Source organism: Macaca nemestrina, chromosome 3 (genome assembly GCF_043159975.1).
Source record: "Macaca nemestrina isolate mMacNem1 chromosome 3, mMacNem.hap1, whole genome shotgun sequence".
Taxonomy (NCBI): domain Eukaryota; kingdom Metazoa; phylum Chordata; class Mammalia; order Primates; family Cercopithecidae; genus Macaca; species Macaca nemestrina.
In genome coordinates, this window is record NC_092127.1 from 120404687 (window position 1) to 120431402 (window position 26716).

General features: G+C 39.6%; 1 long non-coding RNA gene across 2 annotated transcripts in view; it reads left to right on the forward strand.

The window, feature by feature from the left end:
* Positions 1–12720: 12720 nt before the first annotated feature.
* LOC105463572 (uncharacterized) overlaps positions 12721–26716 on the forward strand; it is a 38427-nt gene continuing 24431 nt past the window's right edge. Inside the window, exons 1-4 of one of the 2 annotated variants that reach the window (XR_003013923.2) lie at positions 12721–12867; positions 13829–13958; positions 14153–14275; positions 21389–21531. This is a non-coding gene — a long non-coding RNA (uncharacterized lncRNA). Of the gene's footprint in view, positions 12868–13828; positions 13959–14152; positions 14821–21388; positions 21532–26716 lie in introns of those variants that run through there. The other variant, XR_011620577.1, reaches the window with a different exon arrangement.

Consider the following 26716-nt stretch of genomic DNA (forward strand, 5'->3'; position numbering starts at 1 on the left):
AACCTGCAGCTCCTTGGTCATCACGCAGGGATGGACTGTGTTAGGGTGTTTATTCCAGCAATTAAATGCTTTGCCCTGGGAGTGACACATATCACTCAATTCTGCTCACTTGGGCATGAAAGTATAATCTTCATATGTGCCAGGAAGGAGAGGAAAACCAGATGTGGGTGACACAGGGATTTCTACTACATGAGATTTTTCTTTTATCAATCGACAAAGACATACTAAGTTTTGGTGATAACCCAGAGTAAACTTAGCCAAACTAGTCAAGGTCAGCGGCCTTCATCCACTAAAAGTATTACAAGTATTACTTTGTAATGGCAGAGGGGATACCTTTTTGGAAAAAATATGTTTGACCTCAAATTTTCCCTAATATAGGGCTATAGTGATCTTAATAGGATGCCAAAGCCATTGAATATGTTCAGTGAATTCAGGGGGAGAGGAAAATTGGCCTGCCAGTTTTGATAGTGTGTAGAATAAACAATGAGCTGATTGTCTGCAATATTCATTTTCCAGTGCATCAGTGAACACTGTGAGAAGTGCGTTTTGGTTACATCGTTTTCTTTCAGCAACTGTAGAAAACAGTTACAGGGATTAGGAAGAAGACAGAAAGGCCGAATGTTGTAGATCATACCGTTGAGGGTTATAACTTTGTGCTTGAGACCAACTAGCCATCTCTTGCAAATGTGATTTTGTCCTCCTCCAGGTTGATCTTACATGGGCTAGAAAACTTGGTTTAAAAAAAAATCACTGGTTACTAAAAGAGAGTGTGTTTTCTCTACCTAAGAGTGAACTCCCTCTTGATTGCCTTAGTCCAAAATACAGGGATGGGGTTTTAAATTTGGTGCTCATCATCATAGCTTGTAAAATTCAAATTCCAGGTCTCTACCCTCAACAATTTTGGATCAGTGTTGTGGAACTTAGGAAATCATGTTTTTAACAGGAATTTCAGTTGACTCTGATGTTTGCTGGCCCACAGACCATGTTTTGAGAAACACTGAACTAAAGAAAGGACATGGATGGCTTGGGAAATGGTCAGAATCTTGTGAATTCTGAGCAGACCTCAAAAATATCCATATTGTCAGGTAATTTGCTCAATATTCTATACAAAGGGCATGGGAAACAGTCTGCATAGTAAATGTACAACAGGCTTTTCAAGATTTGACTGCTAGAGACTGCTGTAAATTTTCCAAATAATCTGTACAATGGTTTTAGGCATTCCTTTTAGTTAATAGTGAGGGCTTTCCACCCACCCCATTTACTAGTGCCCTTTAGGACTGCAGAAAAGAACGCTTGGCCCTCGATGAGGACAATGGAAAGCAAGTTGAATGAATCCCTAAATGGCATATTTTACTTGAAAAACATGCATTATGCTCTTTTCCAAGTAAACTGCACAGAAAAATGTAAATGAAGCATAAAGCTCTTATGAATTAGACCCTAAGCGTTTTTCTTTTTAGCATATAAACTGCCACTAAGGATGTGATAGGAATGCATTTTCTACTATTTTTCAAACTGTAATTACATTTCCCTAGTAAAACTCAAATACTTGATATGGTCCTGTTGCAACTGTACCAGACAGGTAATAATTGGAAAATTTAACATAGAGCTTTATCTCTTAAATGCTAAAAGGTAGGGCTACTCACAGCATACAGAAGAGGTGGCATTAGATTCAAAAGCCGTGAACCTGATGATTCTCTATAATATTAATTTTGCATCTGGAAATATGTTCCAAAGCTGTAGCACCATTTTAAATACATAAGAATCAAAAACAAGTAATTCCTCCTTCAATCTTTACCTAAAATATCCTATAATCTCTATCTAGCTTTCAATAGTTCCACTTTTTGTTCACATCTCCTGTATTTCAGGTTGGAATGTGATGCATCTCAGAGCAGTAAATTAACTTATTTAAGTAGCAATGGAATAAAAGGAAGCAAAAAAGGGGGAAATTCTCTAAGGAGCATCGTTGAATTGTGTATCCAAAGATCATCAGAAAAGGGCACACAGTAAAACTTGTATAGAGAATTAAAGATTTGAGCAATGCTCTTCCCATCTATCAACACAGTAAACATTGTTAGTCAACATTTTAAAAAGTTATTCTTTTTTTTATTCAGCAGCTCTAAGACTTACACTACATTAAGCGTGCATACACCTACATGGAGAACAATGAAAAGCTCTTTCAGACATCTATGTGTTTTGATAATACTTTTCTGGGGACAATGCAAGTTAAATAGTTTCCACATAGGTACATCCTATGCAATTTCTATGGGAAAACTGTGGATTCGCAACTTTAGGACAAAGCCCATCATTGTCTATGATATGATCGTACATAGTAAGATGCTTTGAAGAGCAATGACGTAATTCCTTAGATCTCATGAAATCTTCATCCTGACTTTGCATTCTCAGCTGGGGAAACTTGGATGTTTTTGAATGCTTATGAAACCAAATTCCATGGGCCTTTGACTTACTTGAATTTTTTATAGGTTTCACCCAGACCTGATGCATCTCGTTTTTGTGTCTTTATCAAAAAAAAAATAATTTATTTCCACACGTTTGATTTCACTGTTTATTACTGTGCACATTTGATTACAAGAGATTTGCTGCAGCACAACTTTGCAAGTGTGAATTAAAGTTAAGATTTTTGGAAGGATTTATCAAGTTTGAATGCATAAAAATAGTATAACTAAAAATAGTACAACTTTAATCCCCAAACTAGAGATCACATTCAGTATCCTCCAGTAATTCAGATTGGAAATGGTCTCATACAGTGGAGACATGTAGCTTCTGACAGTTGGAGAAGCAATGGAGCATAAGGATCAATAGCTCAGGTTTTTGAATCAGACAAGTTCTAAATCTCTGCTCTACTATTTACCAGCAGGCTTGACCTTAGGATTACGCTCTCTGAGCTCAGTTTTCTCCATGTGTAAAATGGATAAGAGAATAGTTATAACATTTAGGGTGGGTTAACTGCTATATCAGACTCCTAAGTATATAATGGTTCAAACACAATAGAAATGAGATTTTTCATTAATAGTACTTGGTAGTGACCAAAACGTTTCTTCTCCAGTTAGTCATTCAGAGACTCAAGCTGAAAGAAGTTTTACTATCTTTAATATGTAGTTTTCAGGGTTGCTTTAGAGTAGTAGTTCTCAAATATTTTCTCATTATTTCTCCCCTAAGGAGAAAAATTAAATTAATTAAACCCAATTAATTTAAATTAATTAAACCCAATTAATTTAAATTAATTAAATTTAACTTCTCCCTAATAAGAGAAATTAAATGCTAAGAAATAAGATTTTACTAGGTAGATATGAGCTTTGAAAGGCCACATACCATTGCAATATCAAAGATGTTTTTGCTCCCCCAAGCAACAATGCTCAGTTATTGGGAGCCATATTACCCACACGGAGAATGCATGTGTTGTAAGTTATCTCCATTTTAGCATCTAGAAAGGAAAAAGAGAGTGAAGGAGTACACCTGGGAGATTTTTATGGGCCAGGCCTGGAAGTAGCACCTTTCACTTTTGTTTGTGCTCAATTGGCTAGAACTCAGTCACATGGTCACCCCTAAACGCAAGGAACATTGAGAAATGTGATCTAGTTGTGTTTCAGGAAAAAGAGAAGACGTATTCTTTGGTGAACAGTCAGTGGTTTCTTTTACTATTTTACCTGTTTGTGTGATGTGTGGTGAGAATTTAGTTAACACTTAATAGGAATTAAATGTTTAGCATTATACCTAGTACATTGTTAGTACTGAATAAAAGTTTTTGAATTTGCATAGGAAAAAAGGCAAAACTGAGAAATGTCCTCTCTCCATCATTTAATCTATCAGGAAATGAAAAGAAATAGAGTTGAAAGGAGCCTTAGAAACCATGCAGGCTGATCTTCCATTGACAGATTTCTGTTTGAGCATTTTTTAGTAAAACAGAGGGAGTGCATTTCCTGGTCATAGCTTGAGTTACTTGAAAGTTTTCATTCTAGGCAAAAATCTGTATCCTCAGACCTCCAACTGTCCCACTCTGCCCATTATTTGCTTTGCCCTCTGAAATTGTTTACTCAACAAATGTGTATTGAGTGCTTACTGTATGACTAGTAGCACGCCTGGCTTTGAGGAATCAAAAATAAATTTATGCTCCTTCCTTTTAAAGACTTGAAGCTTTCTATCCTTCAAAAGGCAGGAAATGTGGTCTTAGTCATTACTATGAAATATACCTTCAGCCCCTAGAACAGTGTGGACATTTAGCAGGTGCTCAATAAATAGTTGAAAAAGTGGGTGTGATGGTAAAAATAGATAAGAAAAACAGACAAGGTCAGTATAAGAAAGTGAATTATAATAAGGAGGCAAGGATCTTCTTCTGGGAGAACAGCCAAAAGCATATGAGCAAGGAAGCATATGAGAATTTACCATGTCAAAGAATGGGGGAGGGGGTTTTCTAGAAGAGGAAATAGCATGTTTGAGGCTATTTAAGCATGTAGAGGTGAGGGTTTGTCAAAGTGTGGTAGACCAGTTGAATAGTGCCTTTCAAAAATTCATGTCTACCAAGAACCTAAGAATGTGAGCTTATTTGGAAACAGGGTATTTGCAGATATGATGGTTGGGAACCCAGAAGTTAAAGGAGGCAGGGGAAGATTCTTTCCTGGAGCCTTCGGTGGGAACATAGTCCTGACACTTTGATTTTGGACTTCTGACCTCCAGAATTGTGGGAGAAAAAAAGAATTTGCTGTTTTAAACACCTAGTTTGTGATAAATTGTTATGAAAGTCCTCGGAAACTAATACAGGAGGTTTTTATCAAAGTATAGTCAATGGAGGTTTGGGGAGTGGGCAGTAACACTGTCCCACAAGACTCGTGGTGGCGCTGTTGTTGTAAATAAAGTAGGAACGCTTTAAACTGGTTTACCAGATGAACTGATATTCTTAATGTCCTCTGTACAGGATACTGATGGATACCCATGCTTGACTGAATACTTTGTGCTGGCAGATGACTCTGTGGTTTGCCCAAATCCTACTTTCAAGAGTTGAGCTGTATGCTTACCAACAATCAGTTGTGTTTGTTCCCAAATCTGTTTTTGTCAATTGCACTTGTAATTTTGCAATATTATAATAATATATATTTAATGAGTAAAGTATGAGTGTGGAAGAAGAGTTATTTATTTGCAAAATAACAAAATATTTTGCGAAGATTGGAGTTTGACTTAAAAACATAAAAATTAAGAAAGTTTATGCAGTCAGATTGCTTTTAAATTGTCCTAATGTTTTGCATATTAAAAAAATTGAAGCCACCAATTGTAAAGGAGGCATTTTGGGAGTGGTTTATGCAAAAATAAACTTTAAGGAAATTTAGATAGTGCCTGCTCCATTATATCTCAGAGATGGACACATGAATGTACACTTACATGTTTGACATTGAAATAAAATATTTAAGGTATGTATTTTAATAGTTTTTCACTTGAACCAACTTTTATACTTAATTTTTTCGATTGAATTGAAAAAGAAAGTTTTTTTATTGCACAATGCTAAGAAAGATTGGGTAGAAAGGCTAACAAGTTCTCTCTTCAGGGATAATAAGTTTTCTTTCAATCACAATGAGTGTGGAATAAATTTCCTTCTAACGTGACAGTGGCTTTATAACTTTAGAAGCTGGGATTTGTGTTCCTGGTGAAGGGGAACTCATGTTTCCTAAATAAACAGTATCTTAAATAGATCTTGTTTCACAGACCTGGGAATCTATTTATCTCAAGGTCATAGAGGCTGCTATAGAGAGAAGCAGAGATGGAAACAGGTTCTTCTTTTACTCTGTCATATTCTGTACAATGTGCTTCACCAACACAAAGGGAATTTTACACCAGCCACTTTTCTCTTTCTTTTTACTCCTCCTCTTCCTCCTCTTGTTACTTTTTCTCCTCCAGAATGTATCTTTCAAGTTCTAGTTCTTAGTGTGCATCTGCTCTGTCAGAATGTCATCTATTTGCAAGTTGGAATTGTCTTGTATGTATATTTTTAGTATATTTGAGTTTCAAAGTATGTGTTGCTTGGATAAACATTAGTATTTGTTTACATTCTTTGAACAATAACCAATTGATTATTGAGGATGTGGCCTTGACATAGGAAATAGGCCAAGAGATAGGGAAATTTAGCCTGATTTGAAATTTTGTCATGGATAATTTATTAATGAATAATTATAAAACTATTAATCTGTCAGCAAACATTTTTTAAATGACTATCATATGCCAGGCACTGTGCTAAGTGCTGTGTAAGATAAACGTGAATAAGAAAGACTCCATCAGTCTTTAAAACTCTGAAGATTTTATATTAGCATCTCTTTCTTCTGAGATCAAAACCAAGATTGCCAGGGACAGTAGTTGTAAGCCTTAAAACCTTGTTGGAATATTTAGTACCATATAAAATGCTCTCAATGGGAGAGAGAGTGCTAAAATTTAGGTCTGAAGATATAAGAACATGCTTTCCACGTTTGAAATCACCAGTTAACTATTCAGGAGCATATAAAGTGCCTGGGCATAATATTCACTTTGAGTTCGTGTGGTGTGTTGTAAAGAACATGAGAGAGAGAAAAAGAAGTGCTAATTTTAGCTAGTTTTAGCTCATCCAGTAACTGGCTCTGTGACCTTGGGCAATTCACTCTGATTCTCAGGTCCCCATATTCTCCTTAGTACTGATTGGGTGAGGTGGGATCTACAGTCTCTTCTGGTTGCAAAAATCTCATTTATTGTAGAATTTCAAGGTTGTTTGAAGGACCTAGAGCACCCTTTATAGACTTTCTGAACTACTTCATTACCCTCACCACATAGTGTGATATTTGAAAGTATAGTTTTTGTCACAGAGACATTATATGATTTAATCTGCCTCTTTCACTTCATTTGTGCTCTTGTTGGAGAAGGAGGTGAAAAGAGGCCAGTATCTGCCTGGTGATTTGACAAATAGTTGAAGGAATTAGAAATTCTTAGCCTGAACTAGCATGACTGATATGGTTTGGCTGTGTCTCCACCCAAAATCTCGTTTTGAGTTGTAATCCCCATAATCCCCATGTGTCAAGAGTGGGACCAGGTAGAGGTAATTGAATCATGATGGGGGGTCTCCCTCATGCTATTCTTGTGACAGTGAGTGAATCTCATGAGATCTGATGGTTTTATAAGTGTCTGGCATTTCTCCTCCTTGCACTCTCTCCATCCTGCCACCCTGTGAAGAAGGTGCCTGCTTCTCCCTTTCTTTCTACCATGATTGTAAGTTTCCTGAGGCCTCTCCAGCAATGCAGAACTGTGAGTCAGTGAAATCTTCTTCCTTTATAAATTACCCAGTCTTAGGTATTTCTTCATAGCAGTGTGAGAACAAACTAATACAGTAAATTGGTACCAAGGTAGTCGGGTACAGCACAAAGATACCTGAAAGTTGGAAACAACTTTGGAACTGGGTAACACACAGAGACTGCAACAGTTTGGGAGGCTCAAAAAATGTGAGAAAGTTCGGAATTTCCGAGAGACTTCTTGAGTGGCTTTGACCAAAATGCTAATAGTGATATAGACAATAAAGTCCAGGCTGAGGTGGTTTCAGATGGAGAAGAGGAATTTGTTGGTCACTCTTGCTTTGCTTTAGCAAAGAGACTGGTAGCATTTCATTCTTGCCCTGGAGATTTGTGGAACTTTGAACTTGAGAGAGATGACTTAGAGTATCTGGTGGAAGAAATTTTTAACCAGCAAAACATTCAAAAGGAAGCAGAGCAAAAAAGTTTGGAAAATGTGCAGCCCGATGATGCAGTAGAAAAGAAAATCCTATTTTCTGGGGAGAAATTCAAGCCCGCTCCAGAAATTTGCAAAAGTAATGAGGAACTGAGTGTTAATCACCAAGACAATAGGGAAAATGTCTCCAGGGCATGTCAGAGACCTTGGGGCAGCCCCTCCTGTCTCAGGCCCAGAGGCCTAGGAGGAAAAAATGGTTTTCTGGGCCCAGGGCCTATCGGGAGAACCCACCCCCGATAGCCAACGTGGGTTTTTTTTCTATTTCCCTACACATTGGCTGGTCTGAGAAATAAAGGGAAAGAGTACAAGAGAGAGAAATTTTAAAGCTGAGTGTCCGGGGGAGACATCACATGTTGGCAGGTTCCGTGATGTCCCCTGAGCTGTAAAATCAGCAAATTTTTATTAGCAATTTTCAAAAAGGGAGGGAGTGTACGAATAGGGTGTGGGTCACAGAGATCACATGCTTCACAAGGTAATAAAATATCACAAAGCAAATGGAGGCAGGGCGAGATCACAGGACTACAGGACGGGGTGAAATTAAAATTGCTAATGAAGTTTCAGGCACGCATTGTCATTGATAACATCTTATCGGGAGACAGGGTTTAAGAGCAGACTACTGGTCTGATCAAAATTTATTAGGCGGGAATTTCCTCATCCTAATAAGCCTGGGAGCGCTACAGGAGACTGGGGCTTATTACATCCCTTTGTCTTTGATAGTAAAAGACAGCTGCCCCTAAAGCGGCCATTTTAGAGGCCTACCCTCAGGGGTGCTTTCTCTTTCTCAGGGATGTTCCTTGCTGAGAAAAAGAATTCAGCGATATTTCTCCTATTTGCTTTTGAAAGAAGAGAAATATGGCTCTGTTCCACCCGGCTCACCGGCAGTCAGAGTTTAAGGTTATCTCCCTTGTTCCCTGAACATTGCTGTTATCCTGTTCTTTTTTCAAGGTGCCCAGATTTCATATTGTTCAAGCACACATGCTCTACAAACAGTTTGTGCAGTTAACGCAATCTTCACAGGGTCCTGAGGCAACATACATCCTCCTCAGTTTATGAAGATGATGGGATTAAGAGATTAAAGTAAAGACAAGCAGAGGAAATCACAAGGGTATTGATTGGGGAAGTGATAAGTGTCCCTGAAATCTTCACAGTTTATGTTCAGAGACTGCAGTAAAGACAGGTGTAAGAAATTATAAAAGTAATAATTTGGGGAACTAATAAATGTCCATGAAATCTTTACAATTTATGTTCTTCTGCCATGACTTCAGCCAGTTCCTCCATTTGGGGTCTCTGACTTTCTGCAACAAGGGCCCCTCTGCTCTGTGCAGCCTCAGGACATGATGCCCTGCATCCCAGCTGCTTCAGCTCTAGCTGTGGCTAAAAGGGGCCAAGATACAGCTCACACCATTGCTTCAGAGGGTGCAACTCCCAAGCCTTGGCAGCTTCCACATCGTGTTGAGCCTGTGGGTGCACAGAAGTCAACAATTGAGGTTTGGGAACCTCTGCCTAGATTTCAGAGGATGTATGGAAATGCCTGGATGTCCAGGCAGAAGTTTGCTGCAAGGGCCGAGCTCTCATGGAGAACCTCTGCTAGAGCAGTGTAGAAGGGAAATGTAGTGTAGGAGCCCCCACACAGTGTCTCCACTGGGGTAATGCTTAGTGGAGGTGTGAGAAGAGGGCCACTGTCCTCTAGACTTCAGCATGGTAGATCCACTGACAACTTGCAGCATGAGCCTGCAGAAGCCACAGACATTCAACGCCAGCCTGTAAAAGCAGCCAGGAGAGGGGCTGTACCCTGCAAAGCCACAGGGGCAGAGCTGCCCAAGGTCATGGGAGCTCACCTCTTGCATCAGCGTGACCTGGATGTGAGACATGGAGTCAAAAAAGATCATTCTGGAACTTTAAGGTTTAATGACTGCCTTATTGGATTTTGGACTTGCAAGGGGCCTGTAGCCCCTTAGTTTTGGCCAATCTCTCCCATTTGGAATGGGTGTATTTACCCAATGCCTGTATCCTCCTTGTATCTAGGAAGTAACTAACTTGCTTTTGATTTTACAGGCTCATAGGCAGAAGGGACATGCTTTGTCTCAGAGATTTTGGGCTTGGACTTTTAGGTCAATGCTGGAATGAGTTAAAACTTTGGGGACTATTGGAAAGGTATGATTGTGTTTTGAAATGTGAGGACATGAGACTTGATAGGGGTTGTGGTGGAATGATATGATTTGGCTCTGTGTGCCCACCCAAAATCTCATCTTGGGTTGTAATCCCCATAATCCCCTTGTGTCAAGGGCTGGACCAGATGAAGGTAATCAAATCATGAGGGCAGTTTCCCCCATACTGTTCTCATGATAGTGAGTGAGTCTCATAAGATCTGATGGTTTTATAAACATCTGGCATTTACATTGCTTGCACTCACTCTGTCCTGCTGCCCTGTGAAGAAGGTGCCCACTTCTTCGCTTTCCTTTACAAATTATCCAGTCTTGGCCATTTCTTCATAGCAGTGTGAGAACAGACTAATACAATGACCAGGGGAGAAAGACAAAGTAGCATGGAGTATTTGAAGGTGTGTCATTAAACATAAGCACTCATGATTCAAAGAATGTGACATGTGTTTTGTCTTCCAGAAGCTACATTTGGTGAAGGAGACAGATACATGAAAAACAGGTGATGAGTCTCATGTGATGAGGCAGGAAGGATTGGGTACTAGATGACCCCAGTAGAGATAAAATGGGAGTACAGGAGAGAAAGTATTTTTTTTTTTTATTCCTTAGAGAGCAGAATGCTAATAGATGGATCAAAGTTACAGGGGGCAGATTTTTACTCATTGTAAGAAAGGATTCTCTAATAATTTGTGATCCAGCATTAGAGGGCACACTTCTTGAAAATAACTGGGAGACTATCTTTGCTTTCCACTAATCAAAAAGATGCTGGATGCATTTATTAGAACCTGTACCAGGTGGGAGGTTGGATTCAGTGATCTCTAGCTTATCTTTAGCAACTCAAACTTTGTAAGACAATTTTTGATTGATCAAACAGCTTTCTTTCATTGGATTCATCCTATAGGAGGCCACAGGGTAGATTTCATGTTATTAAATGAAAACCATTGCCACTACCATCACAACAACAATAGAAAAATTAGAATATCTTATTGAAAAGGAAAGCCATTATTTCCATGGGCATTGCTATTCCCATTAAATAGTTCCTACTGTCTATGGGCAGAATGCATGATCCCAAATCAGGGTAAGAGATACAGAAAAAGTCCAAGAAAATGTAATTCCTGAGCAAATAGTGGACTCCATGACTTCTGAAAGGGGGGATGCTGGAATGCAGCTTGCAGAGAAGGTGGCTGTGATAGGATTTACTCCAAAGTGCTAAGCTAAGATTTCCTTTGAGGCTGTTGCCTTTAAGCTGCATGACTCACAGGCAAAATTCACAAAACAAAAATATGATCACTGAGGATTATGCTGCCGTTGCTGGTAACATGCTGGCAATGATCGTAATAGGACTTGCCAAGTACACATTGACCCTCTGAGTCACATTAGTTCCCATGGAGATTAACACCATCAGCAGTGGGGGCAACAGCCCAGAAGTGCGATTGGTGTTAGACAGAGAAGAGAAAAATGGCAGTATGATCCTCTAGAAATGCAGCAATTGGAATGAAAAAGGAGCATGGGCTGGCGTAGCTCAGGAGAGAAAATGACTTGTAATGGCATAGCAACCTACTTCTCTAGCTCTTCCTGCAAATGGCTGGAGAAAAAGTGTGCTTCCCGGCAGATAGGCTACAATCTACTGTTACTTATCTGGCTATTTCCAGCAAGTTCTCTTCTTATCCTAGATAGTTTATCTCTTCAAAGGAGTCTGTCCAAGTTGAACTCACCATGGGCCAAGAGGTCCTGACTCTGGGACTATACATCTGATTAACATTTTGGGGCTTAGGGGTGGGAAGGGCACAGTTTACTTAGATATATATCTTGGTTTAAATTTTCTTTCTGGATACAAATATCTTTCACTTCTTTAAAAAAAAAAACCCCATTACTTCAATTTCACAATTTATGTAGTTATTTCATGTATTTTAATAGGGCAATTGCGTTTCTAATAATTATAATCTATTTTTCCTTTGGAAGTTGTCATGGGAGCATGTGCTGGACTGATGCCCCACCCTCTCTTGTCCTTGGCAGCCAGGTCTACTTGTACATTTTTATGCAGGCTGCAGCAGTCTTGTGTATAAGTTCATCCCTCTGTTGCTTGAATTTCCAGTCCTGTCCCATACAGAGAGGGGAAAAAGTCTGAAGACACACATATTTCCCAAATTCAATATCATGAGTAGCTGAATCATGCCCAGCTCAGATGAATCAGGGTATGTAAGGTGAGCTGTACTTTTTCTTGTCTCTTTTGTATCTGCAGTTGTGGAAAATGCCTGTTAGTTGCTGAATGACCAGATGTAAGAAGAATAACTGGTTCCTACCAAAATCAGATTAAATTGCCTCAAAAGTAACCAAGCTAAAATGACATGTCACCCCGGAAAAGAAGGAAAATAATGGCTTTCAAAGGAATGAGAAAGCACTTTTGGAGAAAATTAGAGTTAATAAGATATCTGAAGATGGAAAACATGCCATCATCCTTCCAAATGTTTGTTGTTGATGACTGTTCCATCTAGTGGGAGATGCCACTTGGCATAGAGAAAAATGCCCTGGGTTGTTCATAACCATGGTCTCACTTGTACCACTGACTGTTGGTGAGGTGTTGGGTACATGTTCCAAATTCACTGAGCCTCGGTTTACTCATCTGTGAAATAAGCACTTTTACACACACAGTCTCAGAGCACCGAACACTGTACCTGCAAGGGGGGACACTCAGTGTGAGGTAGAGAAGATGATGATGATGATGTTGAGGGTGACCACAATGATGATGGCAATGTGATGATGACACAATGAGCATCACATTAGTAAGGATTTTCTAGAGAAACAGAGCCAATAGAATGTCCGAAGATACGCAGTTGGCAAGCTGGAGACCGAAGAAGAGTCAATATTTCAGTTTGAGTCTGAAGGCAGGAAAAGACTGATGTCCCATCTCAAAGCAGTCAGGAAGAGGGAGTTTCCTCTTGTTCTTACTCAAGCAAGGGTGAGTCTCTGGGTCCTACTCAGTTTTTTGACCTATTGGACGAGGCCTGCCACATTTAGGAATGCCATCTGCTTCACTCAGTCTCTCAATTCAAACATTAATTTCATCCAGAAACACTCTTATGGACACACTTAGAATAATGTTTGACCAAGTATCTGAGAATTTCATGGCCCAGTAAGTCAACACATACAATTAACTACCACAATTATGATCATCAAGGGATCTTGCTCTTTAGTTCCAAATTTGGTGATTCTAAAAAGTGTACTTTTTTTTGTAAAGCAGTTTTCAAAAACTTGCTTTTTATAAAGGTTCTGCCTTATAGGAAGCTCAGAGTTTTGTATTCTTTTGCTTGGGGAAGCAATTTGAAAACAGAATCTTATGCTTTCGGAACACGCTTTTCAAAATCCTGTTTTCTGACCTCTGTCTTAATGACACCCAATCTCACTGTGCTACATTGTGTATATCGGAGAAGCAGCCTAGCCTAGTGCCTAAGAGCTCAAGAACATTGTTATATTCTTGCTCTGCCACATACCAGCTTGTGCAATTTTGGGCAAGGTACTGAACCTCTCTGTTTCAGTTTCCTCACCTGTAAAATGGGATGGAAATAGTACCTATCTTATAGGATTGCTGTGAGGATGACATATGTTAACACGTGTAAAGTACATAGACTAGCACCTACCTGGCACAGGGTACACACCCATTAACAGATAATATATATCCTACTGAAAAATTAAAGATTTACAGTGGTACCACATTTCAATCCTTTTCATTTATAAATTAATCTGTTGTGAAACTTACCAAAGAATAGCTTTAATTGATGATATTTTGTAGTTGTCAGCTCAGCTTCTGCATTTGTTCTTGAGTCTTCCTTGAAAAGCATGTGTGTGTGTGTGTGTGTGTGTGTGTGTGTGTGTAAAAAGCCTCTGCTAATGAACGTTGATGCAGTGCATCTGCCCACCAGATGGCGCAGTGCTCCTGCCATTCCGAGGCTCAGCGACCCTGAGAGAGGCAGGGAATTTTGATCAGCGTCTGAAGAATCACCTCATCTCTTCCTGCAGAAGCACAGAGCACAAGATTTCACATTATGTCAAGTACATGTCTCTAGTTCTTGCTTGTGATTTTGTAGGAACTCGTAGACTATAACATTTTTTGCAAGATATTTGTGTTATAGCAAAATGATTTATAAATTAAATAAATTAAAATGGTCATATATATGTATGTATGTATATATACACACACAGACATAAACATGTACACAGGTCTAACATAGGTTTTCTCTCTGCAGCATCTCTTGCAAAAGCCCAGCTCATAGAGAGCAGGAGCCTTCTCAGACTGTATCAAATTACCTCGGGGATGGAGAGACTTACATGGCACTAAAAGAAATCAAATGGCAGAGCTCAGCTTTCTGGTAAGAGCAGGTCCTGGCTCCTTCCTTACATGAAGACCTGTCCAACACTGCTTGCTATCTCCTCCTGTGCCATCTGAAATCTGTGCCTCAAGCCGACCAGCAGCCTTCTAAATCTCTTTATTCTAAATTTGGCGCAACCTTCTTTCATCTGTGACTTTTGGAGTCTTCTGCTGCAATAGCCCATGATCCAACTTCGAGTTGGGAGCCGTTTCACTGACTTACCAGCTCTCACCATAAAGAACCTTTTTTAGCCTCCAATGAGTCTGAACAACAGACCTTCTCCACACGGAAATGGTGAATTGATTGCACTGAAAACTATTTTGAAGTCAAGCAAGGCCAGCTTATGTCGCTCTCCTGCAGCAGAGAATGACTTTCGCTTGCTCACTTTCACACTTGCAACTTTCCATTTTCCACAAACTGTCTCTGTGATCTGTTAGAAATATAAATTATATCATTTCACTCTTCTCCCCATAAAACTCTTCATAGATTGCACATTATTTATTCCTACCATGTTTTGTACACTCATTTCAGAGTACTAATGGCATTTATAATACTATTACTCGTTTATGTATTTTATATCTTCTCACCTACAGTGTAGGCTCTAAGAGTGGGAGCTTTGTTGCTCTTGTTCTCCATTGTATCCCTCTGAGCTAATGCAAAGTTAAATACAGGAGACATTCAATAAATAATTATGGAGCAGCACTGTTCTTTCAGCTGCCTGTCACTTTTCATGATTTAGAGCCCCCAAAGTCCATATCCAAAGAAAATTACAAAGTGATGATAATGAAAAAAAAAGAATGATCATTTATTGAGCACATACGATACACCAGGCATTTCATGCACAATAACTCTATTTCTTGAATTTCCAAGTGTGCTATTATCATTTCAATTTTATAAATAAGAAAGTTAAGGTGAAGTAATTGACTGGAAGGTACATGGAGCTGGGATAAAACCCACATCTATTTGGTCTCAGAATTGTTACTTTTTCTATTATTCTAGGCTCTGTCTCTATCACACTCTCCTTACATTTCCCCCTGACTCTGAAGTTGTTATTAATGTTTACAACATGGGATATAGTGACATTAGATAAATGTAGCATATATCCGCATATTTTCTATCTTGACTCTAGACACAGATATATCAGAAAAAAGCTCTTTTTAAAAAATTAGTAAAGCAACTATGTCACTCTCAAAAAATCTTTCAAACTCTACAATAGCTTGTAGGCTGGTCTAGTGGCAAGCCCCTGGGGTCCAGAAGGAAGTTTTGGGCAGTGTAAAGCTTCAGATATATCCCTGACATCGCCCTCGTTTCATCTGGGTTCTGGATATAGAGAAGATTGAATGTAAAACAAATCCAAATTTATTTATTTATTTATTTGTTTATTTTTTGAGACTGAGTTTCTCTCTTATTGCCCAGACTGGAGTGCAATGGTGAAACCTTGGCTCACTACAATCTTCGCCTCCCAAGTTCAAGCGATTCTTTTGCTTCAGCCTCCCAAGTAGCTGGGATTACAGGTGCCCACCACCACGCCTGGCTAATTTTTTTTTTTTTTGTATTTTTTAGTAGAGACAGGGTTTCACCTGTTGTTGAAACCTGATCTCAAGGTTGGCCAGGCTGATCTCAAACTCCTGACCTCAGGTGATCCACTTGCCTTGGCCTCCCAAAGTGCTGGGATTACAGGCATGAGCCACTGCACCCGGCCAAATTGATGGTTTTTTTTTTTCTTTTTCTTTCTTTCTTTTTTTCGAGATGGAGTCTCACTGTGTTGCTCAGGCTGGAGTGCAGTGGCATGACCTCAGCTCACTGCAACCTCTGCCTCCCCAGTTCAAGCTGTTCTCTTGCCTCAGCCTCCCGAGTAGCTGGGACTACAGGCACGTGCCACCATGTCTGGCTAATTTTTGTATTTTTTTTAGTACAGAAGGGGTTTCACCATGTTGGCCTGGCTGGTCTCAAACTCCTGACCTTGTGATTTGCCCACTTCAGCCTCCCGAAGTGCTGGGATTACAAGAGTGAGCCACAGCTCCTGTCCTGATGTTTTCTTAAGAAATGAGAGACACCAAGGCACAAGCATTCCTGTTTTGATGACCTGTTGGAAAGGTACAAGTGCCCCAAGTGGAGAGAGTGACTTTCCTCCTACAATCTCTACTAGTACTTCAATAATGCAAAATGCAGGGGGAGCAGCACAGTAGCTGAAGAGCAACTAGAGGCCAGGAGGAAATGCAAGGGAGACTGCCAACAGTGATGATGCCCAGCCTATGTGGCAGCACGCAATGAAAGTCTAGTGCCCAGCAAAGGTGGCAATACTGGGCAGATACAGAAGCTGCCAGCAGATCTGGCAGCTGTCTCTTCAGGATCCATGCCTAGCAGAAGGGACAGTGATATCTGGCAGATGCAAGAGGCATCTGACCAATGGGCTTTGTACATGTGCAATCTCTTGGTATATGTTTCAGTGAGCTGATTTTCCATTTGGTCTCATGTACCTTTCTTTTATGTTTGCTGTGATTTCTTCGATTTATTTACATTTTTATATATAACTGCATTCATTCTTGCTGGTTGATTCAAATCTTTGGAAGTGGAGTGGAGTGAGTGAGTTTGGAGTTACAACCCCTCTGAGAGGCATGGAGATAGCCTTGGAGACCCAGAGGCAAAGATGGAGAGATTTTGTCAGGGCTGGGTTCTGTATTAACTGATGATGGCGGGATGCTTACTGAGGATGTAACACAATTTGCACTCACAGACTGGTTAAGCTTGTTTTAGGGCACACATAATACTTCTACCTTATCAGATAGTTGTGAGGACTGAATAAGACCACATACATGAAGTGTTTGCTCAGTGCCTGGCATACCATAGGTGATCAAAAGGGCTAATCTCCTTCCTCTTCCTTATTGTATTCTCTTGGAATTGTAGACTTCCTTAATGCATTGTACCATTGCAACATTCCTATCTAAAAGGTACTTTTAAGAAGGAGCACAATTATTTGAATAGCCCATTAAGAACACTAAAATAGAAATCCACCTGTATATTTTCTACACCAGAATAAACCGGAATAATACTAATGCAGAATCTTTGTGCCAGGCACTGTTCTGAGCTCTTTACATACATAAAGTACTTAATCCTATTAGGTGTGCACTTTTACTATCTTCGTTTTATAGATGAGAAATACATGTGCCAAAAGGTTAGGTAACTTTTCCAAGGTCACACAGTTGGCAAGTGGCAGAGCTAGAATTCACATCCAGGCAGGGACAGACATGCATAACCCCTGTGTTTACTGCAGAGGTATGTTTACGTAATAAAGCAAATATTGACTGAATGCTTTCTACAAGGAAGATACTATGTGGCATGCTGCAAACTGCATTGCTAAGCCCCAGAGGGGCATCACTCACCATAGTCTAGTTAAATGCAGTGCACAGGCTGCACAGCTGTACACAGCAACTCTAGAGTACGCCAAGATGTGACCCTTTGCCTGAAGTAGGTCACTCTGTAAAGCTTCCATTATAGAGAGCAAAACATGTAGGAGCAGAGAGGACCGAAAGATTAATTTTGAGTCTTTTATCTATTTAAAAAGCACAGAGTTATGGGATAAGTTTGTAGGTAAATAGTTTCAGACTCATAGATTTCCCTTTATGGGTGTCAGCAGGAGACATGTCTCTAAGAGTTTAGTGCCTGGAAGCATTGCTTTCTTGGGAAACAGGTATTATTTTATTTTATGGAGAATGTGTCTCCTGTAATAGATTAAATAATACTTTTTGGATGCATAGAAACTCAGAACCACATTAAGATTCCTATTTTTATAACTATGTGCAATCTCTTCACATATGTTTCAGTGAGCTGATTTTCCATTTGGTCTCACGTACCTTTCTTTTATCTTTGCTGTGATTTCTTTGACCTATTTACATTTTTATATATAACTGCATTCATTCTTGCTGGTTGATTCAAATCCTTGAAAGTGGAGTGGAGTGAGTGAGTTTGGAGTTACATCCCCTCCGAGAGGTATCAGGTAGGCTCTTGTGTACGGAATGACCAGGTACAACAAATTGTGCACCAGTCAGTGTTTGATGTACATGTTTCCTGGCTATTTTGGAAGGAAGAATATTTTTTCTGCTCTTTGTAGGGAAAGTGTTATTGTTCTTGTGGTTGATTGATTGGTTGTATGACGACAATCCAGCTGTAAAGACCATCACTTTGACACATTTAATATTACTTTTGGTCCACTGAGGGCTGGCTTGGTTTTGAAAACAAAGAGCTGAAAGGGAAAGTCTACTTTTGATAGGGCAGCCATGGAAGTTTTTTACAACAAGAAAGCAGGTGGTACTATTGGAGTAAAGATCAAGACAGCAGCATACAATTCCCCCAGGTCTAGTCTGTTCTCTTTATGTGCCATGAGATACCACATTTAACATCTGCCAGGCTTGGGACTTGGTATCTATTTCCACTGGAGAGGAAAGAAAAATACAGAAAAATGTTCCAGGAGATTTCCGTTTTGCTTAGTCTTTATTACAACCTCAAAAGATAATCATTTCTAAGATTTTAGTCAATAATAGAGATGGTAAAGCTTCGGTGAGATTAAGGAAGGTGCCCAAGGTCACAGAAAAGTTGGAATTAGAAATCGGATAGGTATGACCTCAAACAGGATCAGCAAACTCCTATTAACACGCAGTATAGTACTTGCCTTATAGCAAAACAAAATCATTTTCCACAATATCTTTGCTTATTGAAGCTATGAACAAAGAGGGGAATCACAGTACTTTTCGGGAGAAAAGTAGTCCTGTAGTCCTGTCTGCTGGTGAGATTCGTGTACAAAAATACATCAAATCTCCTTGAATCCTGAACTGCTTGTCAGTCTCCAAAGGGTCTTTGAGGTGGCTTGTATATTGATTGACTGAAGTTGCACGTATGGTATGTTGTTGTCAAAAGGCAAGGTACCAACAGGCCACAGCTGCCATTAGTGCTGCCAGAGGATAGCCTACTCAGACAAGGAAAATAATCCATTGCTTGTTGCAGAGGAAAATGCTTTTGTTCTGTGCTGCCTTCTTCTGACTGGGTTAGGAAGCTATCAGTCCAGAAGATAATATAACGTGACTTTGTTTTTCTGATTTGGTGTTATTATTTCAGTCATTTAGGGCATTGTACATTTAAAAAAATCCACAGTGTTCAAAAAGTATATAGTTTTATTTTCTAAAGATGAATCACAGATACTGCTATTCCTCTGAGAAAGCAGAGGGCTTAACTGCTATCATTGACCTTGGCCTTTCAGAATCCTCTGTGGCCATTGTGGAGAAAAGAGAGCCAGCATCATCTGTTCTAGATTAGAATAGTGTCTGCAAGTCTTAGAGGGCACCTTGATGCTTTGGCAGTCTCAATTCGCCACACGGGGTGAGAAAAACCTCTGTATGTCATGGGGACAGGGACTAGATAAACAATGCAAACAGTGTGTTTACAGATATGCAAATAAGCATGCAAATTAGACTCCTGTCGGCTTCATTTAGAATGTAATTTAAAATTAATTAAAAATTAAGAGGTAAATTAGACGCTAACATTCAACACCATATGGGAAAATATACATATTTATCAGAATGGCATATATGTATACTGCACGGGTGGGAGCTAATTGTGATGTGTGCAAAACTCCTCCATTTTGATATTGCATAAAATCAATGTGGGGAAGCCCAATATGTTGCAAGAATTATTTTTGTAGTACTCTATGAATTAAAATTCACTCTAATTTAAGGATTAAATGAATATATTTTATGTATATTAAATTCTCTGCAAACTTACACTAGCAGACATAGAGTTTCACAATTGGAAAGTGAAATGATAAATCAGGTACAGTTTACCTCCAGATGCTATAAAATATTTGTGAAACTCATTTTTCTCAAATGGGGTCATTGAGCACATTCACCCTGGCAGGCCTTTTGCATATTGTTAATATGCGATCTATACTTGGAAAGTAATGATTTCCCTCTCTCAGCCACTGAGGAGTTCTGGGTGATTAATGAGTTAATGGCTGCATCCACACAAGGCCAAAACAACTCATTGAAAAGTGAAAAATTCAATCACTCTTCTGACTGTTTTGTCTACAAAGCAACCAAACTACCTCTGTGATTGATTTTCTTTTCACTGAATTGATTGCTATTTTTTGGCAACTTTGTTGAATTAACCAATTGTTTGATCCAACCAGAGTGCAGACCTTCTGTGAAGGTAGCAAAACATTTTCATACTAACCTTTCTCCCATCCCTGAAGATACACATTAGCAAGTAATCAACATATATATGCAGTACCTGTGTAAGAAAATTAGAATTATTCCATACTTTCACTATCTTGTATAAAATATTTAATTTTATTCAGATGGACATAGTTCTTTTGAAATAATGACAAGTAATGCGAAGGATCTTTTCTCATTTGATTTCAAAATCTTCAGAGACAGGCTCTGAAATAAACCCAAATAAAGTGACCACAGAGTAGGCGTATTATAGAGACAAAGGAAAACCAGCAACAATAATGAGACAAAAATAAAACCAAACACCTGAAAAGACTGAAAGAGGTTTCAGAAAACAATGCAATGAATGAGCAAATTAGGAATTTTGAAAAACATTCTGAGAGCTAGAATGGCCAGTGTTAAAATTACGAAATAGGTGTGGGAAGTAAATAAAAGATGTAAGAAAAAATGTGTGTTCTTGGCTGATATATAGATGTACATACTGCCCTAATATAATTGAACACTCTGGACAAAAGTAGCTTCTTGTGTTCATTTACCTCTGTTAAATGTGATTGCTTTATTTTTAATAATGCTGGCACACTCTGGCTAATGTGATGAAAAATATTATTATTTAAAATGTTGGAGTGGAGAGCAGGTTAAAGCACACCTGTTAAAGAGCCAATTAAAATTTGGAAAGGAAAGAAAGCAACCTGTATTGTTAGAAGCTTTGCTTTTAATTCATCCTAATTTGGTGGTACAGCAGGTGTACAAAGAGGAGAGGAAAGTTCTCACTACTGTTTGCCTCAATTGAAAACAAAGAGTCGTGTTTAAAAAGGATAGAAATTTATTGAAACAAATGGTATTAGAGTAGAAATGAGTTCTGCCATCACTTACTTCAAACCTTCTTAATTTATAGATGAGTCTTCTGAGGTTCAGAAGAGTGAGATGACACCTTCAAGGTCACGTGGCTTATTTGTGTTGGAGTCAGAGGTTTCCAGATTTCTTGACTTTTAGTCCAAGGAGCAGTCCCTGTGCACGTGTCAGAGATGAACAAGCCAGGTAAAAATTTTACAGCTGAGAGAAAAAAGTATGAATTCATTTCAAGAATTGCATTTGAATAGAGACTGCAGTAGCCAGAGGTTCTGATACTAAGACCTAAGAAAGTTGAGGCCAGGTGGGAGTCCCCTTTTTGAGTTGCAAAATTGTGTATAAAAGGGGCTCCCAGGTTCCAGGAGAGCAGATGGTCCTGGAGAAGGTCTTCCTGGCTGGTGTAAGAAGTGACACAGAGGAATAAAGAGGGGAAGGATGAGATGAGCTTCTGAGTTTGGAAACTGCATTGATGTTGAAGATGGTCTCAAAGTTGTGTAAGCAAATTTCCATTTTTTTGAGAAAAAAGAATTATAGTAGAGGAATTTTTAAAAAGCTAGCGCTACAAGTACTATAGTGCTGAGGGTAAAGGTGAAGGCAGAGAAGAATTGAGCTCAGGTGAAGCCAGGTGATGTGGGAAACCACAGACTGGGAATGGTTATGGTTGAATTTGTGATAGACAGAAGAGGAAAGGTCAGATGTGCATTTGACTAAATGCCTTTTGACAAAGCATCCGTATAACTCTGATGCTTCTCTTAGGAAAATTGACAGCTTGTCACTAGGCATTGAAATTCCATTGTGGCATGATGCATTCATATTCAGGAGACACAACAGAGGTGTTTGCCTACCATCAGCCTGAACCAATGGCAAATAAAACAAGGCAGGCATAGTTTTATTTAAAAGGAAGAGCTGCTTTTAATTAGAGAATTGAAAGAATAATATTTTTCATCAGAGAATTTTCACAAGATCACAACATGGCTTATATATTGACAGGATAAAGAATCATTTAGTAAAGGCACAGTCAGCTGGGGAGGGGGCTAAAGATGGGTGCTGGTTTAGCGCTTCAGTTGAGCTTTCTGTTCCAAAAAAGAGTGGGAAGACGTAGGACAGAAGAGAGAAAGAAGTGAGGTGGTCAGTGTGTATTTTTCCTGTTCTCTTTTTTGCCTGAGGGTAGGGAGTAGGAAGACATATAAGATATCCTGTGAAGATAATGGGTTTTTGTTTTGAGATTCTGGGAGGGGCCAACACTAACCATCATGGGATAGGCCCACATAGTTAAGAAGGGAGAGCAGTTGGTTGGAGAAGAAGAGAATCTAGCTGGCACACTGAGGGTCTCTGGTTTCCTCTTAATGGGGATGCCTAGTCAAAAACCAACAGGTCTGATGTTGCAGCTGCGGGACACCTAAGCCCCCTTCCCCCTCCCCCCCCCACACTCACTGCCATCATCGTGAGAGAAGCAGGGTAAGAGGAAGGCTGTTCGAAAGAGCATTTTATTCAAGAGAGACTGGGTATTCCCTAAAGCGGCTGTTTAAATTATTGGATCAAGCTAAAGTTAAACCAGGTTAGACATTTAGTTAATTTATTTTTCTCTAACCAGCAGGTGGAAGTTCACAGAAAGACAAGATTATAGACAAAATAAAGGCAGTACATTTTCTCTGATAAAAAGTCTCTTAACATTTTCATATCCTGTTGGTTTTCCAGGAAACATAGAAATACTCTGTAAGAAATAATCTCAAAATTGATGTGATGGATTAAAGATGAAAAAACATGCCTTGGAATACCTAATGGGAACATTAGTCTATGTCTACACCCAGATCAATGTGACTGAATATAGCTTTCTTCAAAAAGCAGTTGAATTTAACAAGGCAATTATTTTATTGCTCAATAAGACTTAATATTTGGATTGATTGAGTTTCCTTTGCTTTTTATTTTGGAGTCTATGTTCATAGCCTCAATACAAGAGTGGAAATTTTCACGCAGAAACAATAGTAATCTGAAAAAGAGCCAGATACAAGACATTATTTTATTTGGAAATATTCAAGGGAGTGTTTAAGCAAGGGATGTCTCGTGATAGAGACGAGTACAGTCTAACTTGACAAATGTTGACAGTGCCCCATTAAGTGTGGGCCCTTGATAGGCACTGAGAGCCAGAGGCCATGAGGGATGGAGGGGAGCACCCTGAGGAAACAGAAGTCATGGAGAATAATTCTGATTGAGGAAGTCAGGAGGCCTTCACAGAGGAGGAGACCTTTGAGCTGGGCCTTGAAGAAAGACTATGATTTACATAGGGGGAGATTTTTCACAGGAAGGGCATTTGAGCTGAAGAAATATGGACAAAGGAATATAAATGAATCAGTGCCCTTTGGGCTTATAGTCAGCCCAACAGTCTGATGTACCTGGAGTGTAGGATGGGTATAAGGTGGGGTAGGGGAGGGGTGGTCAGGAAATAAAATTAGAAAGAATGGTTGGGGCTGAGGAATAGAGGGACTCAAATGGCTTGTCATTTAAAAACAACTCTTTGGCTGGGCGTGGTGTCTCATGCCTGTAATACCAGCACTTTGGGAGGCTGAGGAGGGTGGATCAGGAGGTCAGGGGTTTGAGACCAGGCTGACCAACATGATGAAACCTCATCTCTACTAAAAATACAAAAATTAGCCGGACGTGATGGCATGCACCTGTAATCCCAGCTACTCAGGAGGCTGAGGCAAGACAATCACTTGAATCCGGGCGGCGGATGTTGCAGTGAGCTGAGATCATGCCATTGCACTCCAGCCTCGGTAACAGAGCAAGACTCCGTCTCAGAAAACAAAACAAAACAAAATAAAAAACTCTTTGTCCGGGGGGATTTAGAAAGAAGGCCAGCACAACCCACTTCATCTGACACTGCCTGGACTTGGGAGATGCTGGTATCTCTGTGACTGGGGCCAAATGCAAAGATTCAGAGCCTGTGATTCTTGTTCTGGGGCCTGCAGTGTAGAATAAGTAGCCCCAGGTTTGTGTTGCTTGTGTGACTGTTTTGATGGGATCCATTGCCTTGGACTGACTGGATCTCCTATGCGTTATCAAATTTGCCCAGGAGACACCTGTGAGTTGCCACTCAGGGACCATGGACAGCAGCCACTGGCTGGCGGATCAAAGGAAACAGAGGAAGACTCAGTAAAGAGAAATGCAGTCACCAGCACGCCCTCCAATGCCCATATTGGATAGAGGTGGCAAAACCGCAAAATAACCATAAACCCTGTTTTATGCATGAGGTTCACAAAAAGCAACAAACTCTTGCGGGTATATTGCAAAATCTCTCTGAGGGCGGGTGTGTTTAATTTGTTATTTGAGTGTAGCACCTGTGTTGGTTCATTCTTACACAAATTCCTGAGGTAATTAGTTTCACAGAATATTGCCAGGTTGGCACATCTCCCCTGCTCCCATCACTATTGGGAATATTGGAACTAGAAGACAGGTATTCTTATCGCAGAGTTATATTAATAAATTTAATTAACATAAAACAACATTAATTCAGCGGCTGGTACCTGAGGCTGGAGAGCTCCCCCTTCTTCCACACCACCAAATTGCTGATCTTGTGAGGGTCTGCCAGCTAGCAGTTTTTTTAAAGTCAGAGTTATTGAGGTATAATTTACATCTAATAAAATTTCCTTGTTTAGGAGTACAGTTCCAAGAATGTTGACAAATATATAGAGTTGTGTGATCACCACAGTAAGGACAAAGACTATTTTCATTATCCAAAAAGCCCCTCATGCTCTTTTACAGTCAATCCCCTCCACTCCCGTCAGCTCCTGGAAGCCACTGATTCCTGTCAGCATAGTTTTGCCTTTTCCTTAATGTCATATGAATGAAAGCATGCCATATGCAGTCTTTTGATTGTGGTTTCTTCCACTAGGCATAATCTGCTTTTTGGATTCATTCATGTTGTGGAATGGATCATTTTGTTTCTTTTTATTGTTAAGTAGTTTCCCATTGTACAGCATAATGTGCTTGGGTTTGTTTATTCACTTGCCATTTGACAAACTTTTGGCTTGTTTCCAGTATCTGGTGATTAGGATTAAAGTTGCTCTAAAAATTCACCTACAGGCTTTTATGTGTACATATGTGTCAAATTCTCTTGATGACCTAGAAGTCAGTCATATGAAAAAGGGTATGCTTAATTTAATAAGAACTTTCCAGTTCTTTCTGAAAGCGGCTGCACCACTTTGTACTTGTACTAGCAATGTATAAGAGTTCCACTTGTTCCTCATTTTCACCATTGCTTTTTATTTTCAACATTTTTTGTTTGAGACAGAGTCTTGCTCTGTCACCCATGCTGGACTGCTGTGGGCCATTTCAGCTCACTGCAAGCTCCGCCTCCCAGGTTCACACCATTCTTCTGCCTCAGCCTCCTGAGTAGCTGGGACTACAAGCACCCACCACCACGCCTGGCTAATTTTTTGTATTTTTAGTAGAGATGGGGTTTCACTGTGTTAGCCAGGATGGTCTCGATCTTCTGACCTCGTGATCAGACTCCCAAAGTGCTAGGATTATAGGCGTGAGCCACCGTGCCTGGCCTCAACATTTTTTATGTTATCCATGCTAACAGGTGTATAGTGGAATCTCATTGTGGATTTAATTTGTATTTCCCTAATGAGAAATGATGTTGGGCATATTTTCATGTGCTTATTTGGCATTCACATTTTTTCTATGGTGAGACATCTGTGGCACTGGTGAAAAAATAGGCATGTAGATTAATGGAACAGAAGAGAGTCCAGAAATAGTCTACTCATATATGGACAATTGATTTCCTACAAGGTACCATAGTAATTCAATAAAGAAAGGATAGTTTTCTCAACAAGTGTTGTGGAGAGCATTGGACATTGGTCTAAAAGAATGAACCCAGACCTATACCTAACACCATATACAACAAATTAACCCAAAATGTTTTATAGACCAAAAGGTAAAACCTAAAACTGTAAAAATTTGAGAAGAAAACCCAAGAGAACATGTTTGTAATGGTGGGTTAAACAAAGCATTCGTAGATAGGACGTAAGCAGCATGGACCCTAAACAAGAAAAATTGGTGAATTAGACTTCCACAAACTTAGGAACTCTGACCCTTTGAAAGACACTGTCAAGAAAATGAAAAGACAAACCAGACTGGGAAAATATATTTGTGAAATACATATCTTACCAGGACTTACATGTAGAATACATATAGCACTCTCAAAAGTCAGTAAGAGGATGGGAGTGGTGACTCACACCTGTAATCCCAGCACTTTGGGAGGCCGAGGTGGGCGGATCACGAGGTTAAGAGATCGAGACCAATCTGGGTAACACAGTAAAACCCTGTCTATACTAAAAATACAAAAAATTAGCCAGGCGTGGTGGCGGGC